The 9,000-nt window shown below is 39.9% G+C and overlaps 1 long non-coding RNA gene across 3 annotated transcripts; it reads left to right on the top strand.

The window, feature by feature from the left end:
* Positions 1-7,993, top strand: LOC122991040. Of its 3 annotated transcripts, XR_006405517.1 has the most exons (5): positions 1-1,524; positions 2,152-2,467; positions 2,611-2,742; positions 3,416-3,537; positions 3,643-7,993. It is a non-coding gene; the product is annotated as an uncharacterized LOC122991040 (long non-coding RNA). The 3 variants fall into 3 exon arrangements; XR_006405515.1 differs by having other exon boundaries at positions 1-2,467; XR_006405516.1 differs by having other exon boundaries at positions 1-2,485.
* Positions 7,994-9,000: the final 1,007 nt, after the last annotated feature.

Below are 9,000 nucleotides of genomic sequence, written 5' to 3'. Positions count from 1 at the left end.
GTAAAGATTAAACTGTGATCTTAGTTTAATTTATTTGCATAAGTTACAGTAAAATATTACGCAGTAAAAAAGTTATATTAATTGTGCAGGAGAGGAAGGAAGCCCAGAGGGCTTATACAAAGTCCTCTCCTTCATTTCAACAATACAACAATACAACATCAAATAGATTAAAAGCAGGTACAGCAGAGAGAAGAAAAAAGAAAGAAAAAATAATTGAGACAGATATTTGAACGCTTTAAATGTGAAAGAGATGTAATACATACGCAGTCACACAAAATTCTATTTAGATAAAAGATATTTTTCAAATGTATTTGAAAATTATTAAAGAAGATGACGACTTCAAAGTTGTACTTAGTGAATTCCAGAGATGAGGACCTCTAAATTTGATAAAAAATTGATGACTTCAAGCAAACCGTTGTTGGACATCACATAAAGAGCATGCTTGATTGAGTAATTTATTTTTGCATTTATTTCAAACCACTTTCTCTCAGTAGCATGGTTTTGCCTTGACAGGCTTTGTATTTACAGGCGCCTGTTGGTGTTTGTGCGGTAAGCTTGGAGGTTGTCTTGTTGGTGCAAGCAAAGATAGAATTCCTGTCCATAATCAACGCTTAACTGATCAAAAAGGCCATACTTTAAGCAAATATCTCTACAGACCTCATCATAAATGGTGAGGTTGTTCTTGATAGGCATGACTGCAAAACCAAGATCTTATCACTGAATACATCTGAATACATCTTGTTTTGATCCATGCGTGATTTATGTCCTGCGTACTCTGCAACATACAAATGAGGATTTGTCTGCCTGCCAGCACCATCTCTTCTCATTTGAGTGTAGACTGAGGTCATTTCAGCAAGTGCTTGCCTGACGCACTGCTCTCCCAACTTTTATCCAGCAGCTCTCAACATACCTGTCATTACTTTCCTTCTACAATATAGTCCACTTTTTGACACTGCTGATGCTACAACATCATTTATCCTCTTGTAATTCCATACTGGGTCTGCAGGACTTGCAAGACCTTTGTTACAGGTGTACCCCTGTTCTTCCACCACCCTTTGGATTATGTTCTCATATTCATCAAGGGCAGACATGGAGAACTTTAAGATCACAGTTTTCTCCAAGATGCTACAGGCTAGACAGCATTTTTCATCTACAAGCCAAAAAAATCACTTTGTTAAATTTATAATTTATAATTGAGTCAATGTCTAAGCAACATTTTATTGTTGTAGCTGCTCGATGTAAAGTTAGTTTGAACTGTTTTTACTTTAGTACTTTCAGTAATGATTGTATGCAGGGCCAGTGTACATCATGTGACGAACTTGGAAGTTAGCTTCACAACCCAGCTGACTCATGCGCACTTCAGTGTTTCCCACCCACTTCAACATGTGCATGATCCGTGACCTGCCCCACCCCCAGCCCCTACTACACTCATTAAGCAGTACATTTCATTTACATCATGAAACTAAAAGACTGACCATGACATCAGAGTACCTGTCAAGGGGACACTTTAAGTCCATTTTCAAGGTAAGAAAGACTGAACTTTTGCTGTAACGTAGCATATTTTAAATACGTTATGTTTCGACTATCAGCGGCTAGTTATGACTAGCACTGTGGAACATAACTTAACGTTAGCAAAGTAAGTTTAACGTTAGGATATGTGTGGTAGCAACTTAACTTAGCTGACTCAGAGAAAGTGTGATTGAACTAAATTTCACATCCCGCCAAATTTCCAGTCCCAGTTCCCATAACATTACTGTTAACTTTCAAGAGCTGACAGTAGACACCAGAATGGAGTGAATTAGATGTATTTTGGAACTAACATTAAAGGTAATGAAATTTTGCACAGACACAGGTTAACGAAAACATCTTTAGGGCATTTTAAACTTTTAATCAGTCATCTAAACAGCTTGGCAATTGCTGCGGTACAGAAAACAGATATTCCCTGTTGTTAATTATCACTGGAAATCTGTTTTGGAATGAAATTCTGGCACAAAAAATGCAAGACCTGCAGAGTAAAGTTGAATATTTAGTCAGCCACTAATTTACATGTCAACTAAATAGCTTAATTTGCATCTTGTACTGATTGGGATTTTGCTGAACTGGCTATGGAAGGTAATATTAAACTTTTTTAAAAAATGTGTTCATCCACAGTTGGAAGAGGATAGTATCTATCTTGAAGATGACATCACAAGGGAAACCTTTATTCCTCACCCTAGTGGCTCTTTCAGAACTCTCCTGATGCATGATTGAGGCACATTTAATGTATGTGGAACAGAAAGGGTCCAGGCTGCCCCCAGTACTTACTCAGGTCTTGGGTCCCAGTTCTCACAACCAAGTATGTCCTCCTCTGTGCCACCATCCTGCTGCCCTCAGCCTTTACAACAAACCTCCAACATCTTTCAAAACCCCAGCAAGAGAAACAAAAGTTTCAAAAGAAAAATCTATCTGGCTGATGTTGAGGATAATGGTGAGATAAATGAATACTGTAAGTGGGGTTTATTAAAAATCAAGACTGCATAAGTGTAATGTTTTTGTTCATCATCCATCTGACATATAATATGGATATGAGTGAGCTAATAGAACTACTCACTAAAAAGCTTCTACCTTCAGCTTCATTGCATGTGACCATCGGTGAAGGTGTTGGAGTCCTGGAAATTGCCAACACCATGCAAGAATACATCAACTCATCAGATTCTTTCACCACTTGTGACTGCAGGGGGTCTGGCACAACTGAGACAAAAGGTTTGATACCTACTTTTCACATTAGGTTACTTAAGAAAACATGTAGGAATTGTTAGATAATACTAGAAAAACAAAAAGTAGTTAATTCTCTAATTCCTGTGTGTGTCCTGTCTATATTTATAATAATTGGCTTATCAGAGCTAATAAAATGTAACTGAATAAGAAAACTGTACTCGCTTGCCAGTGTTTTGATACACCTAGATAAAACCAATTCTGTATAACAGGCCTGCAAATTATCCCTCCGTCATGAAGGTTATAATGCTCAGTTTTTATTTATTCAATTTTAAAGAGGTGTTGATTTCTTGTATGGTCATTTTGGAAGCTGCAGTGATGCTGAGCTGTATTGCGTTGTTCTGAAGGTGTCACTGGGATGGGATGAACAATATAGAAACACCTCTCAGTATAACCAGAGTAATTAGTAAACTAAAACCTATATGATATTGTATTAGTTTATTAAGTGTACCTAATAAACTGGCAAGCGAGTGTATACAGCCCTCCAATCAACAAGCAACATCTTAGCCACAAAGTCACACCAATATACCTCCTGAAGCATTTGTACTTTAGGTGCAAGTGCTCCAACAAACGATGGAAACTGAAAAATACTAACTACTGAATCTTCACTGTTTATTTTGTAAATGACCATACACATTATTTGTTTGTCTGTGTTCTTCAGTGTATGCAGATGCATAGTTCTGGAAAGCCTCAAGTTGTAAGATATATGCTATCAAGAGCACTGAACTAGTGAAGCTTCAAAAACAGACTTCATCATCACAGAAAAGGAGGCGAGGAGTGACGGTACGTGTGCATATTCTTAACACAGATTTTCTTGCTTGAGACAAGTGGGTTGTCTATGACACACACGTAGGGCTGATAGTAAGTTGGCATTTCCTCTTCTCATAGATCAGATGCTGCCAAGACTCCAGAACACAGCATGAGGAGCAGTCTGCGCGATGTCGAGGAGAGTCTGAAAGTGGAGGTTCAGCGGGCTGAATCAAATATTCGTGAAGAGGTTGAGGAAAAGACAAGTGAACTCGCCTCTCTCATGAATCAGCCGAAGGTCACTCAAGCTGACATGTTAGAGACCTTCAGCCAATCTATCAAATATTTGGCTCTAGAGGCCCAAGTTACCTGCTGTCTTAGGGAGACATTCAACTGTAAATGTGCACTGGCATCCCTGCAACATTGGTCATTGTGGCTTCCTGTTGTGGCCAATTGATCGGAGGTGGTGAATGTGTACAAAAACATCTGGAAACAAACTACAGCTATCTTTTGTGCAATGCTAGTTTCTTGGGAACTAAACTGGTTTTCCCAAGAGGGATGAGTGAGTTTCTTGTTAAACTTTCCTGAAATGACAAGTCACTTGTCATTTCACTTGTCAGTACCACTAAATCTGTTCCAATATACCAATGTTATTGGTTAGATTTGTTTCATAATTGAACAAAATTTCCCAAGACTGAAACAAAGTACATTTAATTAGAAGTGAATGAAAAAAAATTGAAACCAAAAAATAAGCCCAAAGGCAAGGCTTACAATAAAGCTATACAACATTTGACTGCAAAATTCTAAATTTTTCTTTAACTGACCATGATTGATCTTTGCTGTCCATTTGTTCAGTTTTACTGCTTCAGTTTCATACCACTTACTGCTCATCCAGACCACTGAACTGAAAAATCTAAGCAGTGAGACTGAAAAACTGAAAAAAGTGTAGAATTTTATAATCGAATGTCTTGTATAGTTTTAGTGTCAGTTTTTCATTTTATGTTATTTTTTTGTTCATATGATATTTAATCGCTTTCAATAAATGTTTTTGTTTGATTTTTGTTTGATTTTGATCAGTTATTATGAAGCAAATCTAATCCCATAAAATGTTTGTTCTTTGAGTCACTGTGTTCACTGTTGTTCATTACAATTACAATGACAACCCTTACTGCAAGCTGTTGCAGATGTTAATTGCTTGAATATGCTGTTAATTACTTGAGTCTGATGTTAATTACTTGGATATTACTGCCTCAGAGTTCAACGTGTTTACTGCAAGATTTGCCCTTTGTGTGTGACAGAAAAGTATTAATAATAATGAATCATTATTTCCATTATTTCATCTTCAGGCTAAAATGATCTTAATCCATGATGTTGCAGTGGGACTAAGATAGTCTCTGCCTTAAGATACTTTTAGGAAATGGAGCTCTAGTCTGTAGTCACGCTCTGAAGACCTACCTTACAAGTAACACTCACCAAGAAAGTGGGAATATCAGTCATACACATTTGTGTAAACTGAATAACATCATGTTTTTTCTAATTTAAATTGTTACAATAGGGAATAAACAGCTGCATTTGAACAAGGCTCAGAACAGGATGAAAGAAAAGGCATGAGACTGGAGGCATCATTACATTTGTTTTGTTTTGTTTTTTACTGAGGAAAAATCTATACAAAATCAAAGGCTGTGTCTGCCTAACACTGTAGTTTCACCTGAGAAAATTCAAACAAATCACACGTTTGGACTGAAGTGTCTTACAGAGGCTGTAGCAACTGTTTTCAGTAACTGCCTCATTAAAAGACGTATAAAGGACAAAGGGTGGGTCACTTTTGCGATGTGTAACTACAATACATTAGTTACCAGCTAAGTGATGGACAAACTTGTACTGAAACATATTTAAAAAGAAAGATGTAAATGCTGAGTGTTTGTTGCATTGCTGAAGGAATGTCCTGAGTTGAGATGAGATGATCTGCAGGCAGCAGGATGACCACAGCATCACTACAGGACACATGTGAGGGAAAAGAGGGATTTTAATTCACAGCTCAGATCATACATCACTAAGCTGCTGTAGCATCTACACAGAAACATTTATTTTAGCACTAATTCCTCCTGACTCACAGTATGCATTTACCTGGGCTGAGGAGAGGACTTCTCAGCTAATCAACTTTAGAGTGATAGTCTAACTTCTACAATCTGACTTTGTTTTTTATTTCAATCCATGCAGCAGCTGCATCTGCAAGTGTTTATGAAGCATGGACACACTGCTTAACAAGGTATAATGTTAGCTACATAGGCTAGTATATTTAGCTTTTTTGTCCTGGGCAATACAGGAAAATGCAAGTTATAAAATATAAAATAAAAATATAAAATATATTATGGTGAGAGGAGCAGCTACAGATTAAAATTTTAAATATTTAATATTAAATAAAGGAGAATGGGATGAATGTACAGGGTATTGACCAGAAGTAAACAGTGTATGTAGAATGCATAATTTATAATAAAAAATACAATTAATGTAACATGCCATGTAGGACCAACATCACTGATGTGCTATGAGATTGTGGTGTGTTACGTTAATATAACGTGTAATGTCCATTGGGAGAGGAGGTAGAGTCCATGTCACTGGGGTTCCCAGGCCTTGTTGATGAGGGTGGCTGCAGCTGATAAGAAACTTCTTGTGGAATGAGGTTTTGGTCTTGACAGACCTCAGCCTATTGCTGGAGGGGAACATTTCGAAAAGTTTATGTGGGAGAGATCTGCCGTGATCTTTCTTGCTCTACTCAGTGTCCTGGTGGCGTGCAGGTCCTGGAGGGATGGCAGATTGCATCCCATCACCTTTTCAGCACAGCGGATAATATGCTGCAATCTGCTTTTGTCCTTGACAGTGACAGCAGTTTACCAGATGGTGATGAAGGAGGTGAGAATGGATTCAGTGATGGGGTAGAAGTGCACCATCATTGCCTTTGGCAGGTTGAATTTCAGCTTCAGGTTGAATTTCAATTTAAGCTTCTGCAGGGAGTACATTTTCTGCTGAGCCTTCTTGGTGAGGCCACTGATGTTCAGTTCCCACTTCAGGTCCTGGCTGATGGTGGTTCCTAGGAAGTAGAAGGACTCCACTGTGTCGACTGGCGGGTCACACAGGGTGATGGGGGTGGGTGGGGCTGTCTTTAGATTATTGAGCTCTGAGTTGTTTTGTCTGCAGCAAGTCACCAGGTGGTCAATCTCTCTCCTGTAGGCAGTCTCATCTCCACCAGAGATGAGCCCAACGAGGGTGGTCTCATCCGTGAACTTCAGGAGCTTGACGGACTGATGACTGGAGGTGCAGCTGTTGGTGTAAGTGGAGAAAGGACGCAGCCTTGAGGGGAACCGGTGCTGATGGTCAGGGAGATGGAGACATGCTTCCCCAGCTTCACGTGCTGCTTCCTGTCAGACAGGAAGTTTGTGATCCACCTGCAGGTCGAGTCAGGCCTGTGCAGCTGGGAGAGCTTGTCTGAAAAAGATGATGCAGACAGGCCCTGCAAAAGCATGCATTGCACTCTCAGTTTAATATTTTGCACTCTCAGTTGAAATTTGAGTAATAAATGCCAAGTGCAGAGGCGCATGGACTTTGAGGGCATCTCTATGTGCACCTGCTTTTTTGGTTCATGTGCAGGCACTGCAAGATGCAAAGGACTTGAGTGAAAGTGAATATAGATCAGTGGGTGTGGTGATTATTAAATACTTTCTCAGCCAGTCACATCACTGCTCCCATAGCTCCGAAACAGTTGTGCCAATCATAGTTAAGCGTGATAACGACAGCTCAACAAACAGAACGTTTTTCTTCAGGAAATGTCTAGATGGTTTAAAACAAAAGTGATCTCTGTCCACATGAGTGTTTTAGCATCATTTCAGAATTAATCTCTGTCCTTACTAATATGCCTGAAAATGCATATCACCTGTCCATTGACATACACTGGGCATGCACATGCTGGTGTAAACATTGACCATGTTTGAGGTGAGATGCATTAGAATTATTGCTGAAATATCATCGGTCTGATATAATTATCTAAACAGCTTTACCAAATCAATTTCTTTATTTTATTTCTATTGTTATAGTAACTAACTGAGGAAAAACCCTTCTCCATCTGTCTTTGGGTGCAGATTTGTGTTGATGTGTGTTCATGTTGTGATGCACTGAACCATCCAGATTTTGTGGGCAGGAGTTGGGTTGATTCGAACTGGATGCTGATGTCTTGTTGTAAAGAGGGACTGGCTGGGATGACAAGGAGCTCGGTCTTAGAGAGGTTAAGTTGAAGGTGGTGTTCTTTCATCCATGCCAATATATCAGAAAGGTATGATGAGATCTGAGCCGAGACTCTGTGGTCTTCTGGCAGGAATGGCGGGAAGAGCTGGATACCGTCAGCATAGCTATGGTATGAGATATGAGGAGGCTTAGCAATAGAGCTGAGGACTGACCAGCAGCTCTAGCTGAGTGTAGTGATTCCATAACCGACAGGATTGCAGTCTCGGTAGAGTGCCCCTGCTTAAAGCCAGACTGATGTGGGTCATACAGGTTGTTCTCAGAAAGGAATTCAGAGACTTGGTTAAAGACTGTGCACTCAAGTATTTTTGATAGGAAGGGCAGGACTGAAACCAGTCTGTAGTTTTCAACCTGGGCTGGGTTGAGCGTAGGTTTTTTGGAGTAGTGGGGTGACCTCAGCTTGCCTTAATGCGTCAGGGAACACACCCATTGTAAGTGAGGAGTTGATGATGTGTGTGACAGGTAGTGGGATGAGAGTCCAGCAGAAGTTTGGAGACTTTCTCCTCAGTCAGAGGGGAGAATGAGGAGAGTGTGGCCCTGTTAGCTGGCAGTTGGTCAGGCTGAGAGAACTGGTTACTAATGGCAGAGACCTTGTCAGTAAAAAATGAGGTGAACATGTCTGCAGTGAGCAGAGTGGAGGGCGGAGGAGGTGGCGGATTGAAGAGCGAGTTAAAATTTTCCAAGTGTCTGTGGCACCACAGATCTTGTTCTGATAGTAAGTGGTCTTAGCAGTTTTTCATGCTTGGAGACACTGATAGTCACTGAGGTCAGTGAGTTTGCTGGATTTACGCCATTTTCTCTCTGCTGCTCTGAGTTCTGCCCTTTGTTCTCTGATGACTTCATTGAGCCATGGACTGGGGGGGGGGGGGGGTTGATGCGAGAAGGTTTGGATGTTAAAAGGCAGAGATTGTTAAGAGAGGAGGCTAGCGAGGAACCGAGTGTGTCTGTAGCCTCACCGTGAGTAGGAGTATTTTTTTTAATTCTGTCATTTATAACATGAGTATTGTCAATTGTAACTTCAGAATTTGCACTCCCAAAGACATTTTATTAGAATCAGTCGTTTCAGCTTTAGCCTTGTCTCTATCCTGTATTTCAAATTAAATAAGGCTCCATAGGTATATGTATGGTTTTATTACTTTATGTGAACAAACCTACCTTGACGCCCAGGGGAAGGTGACTCTGTTGAAGGCACACACACACACA

Source organism: Thunnus albacares, chromosome 10 (genome assembly GCF_914725855.1).
Source record: "Thunnus albacares chromosome 10, fThuAlb1.1, whole genome shotgun sequence".
NCBI lineage: Eukaryota > Metazoa > Chordata > Actinopteri > Scombriformes > Scombridae > Thunnus > Thunnus albacares.
This window is presented reverse-complemented; position numbering and strand designations above follow the sequence as displayed.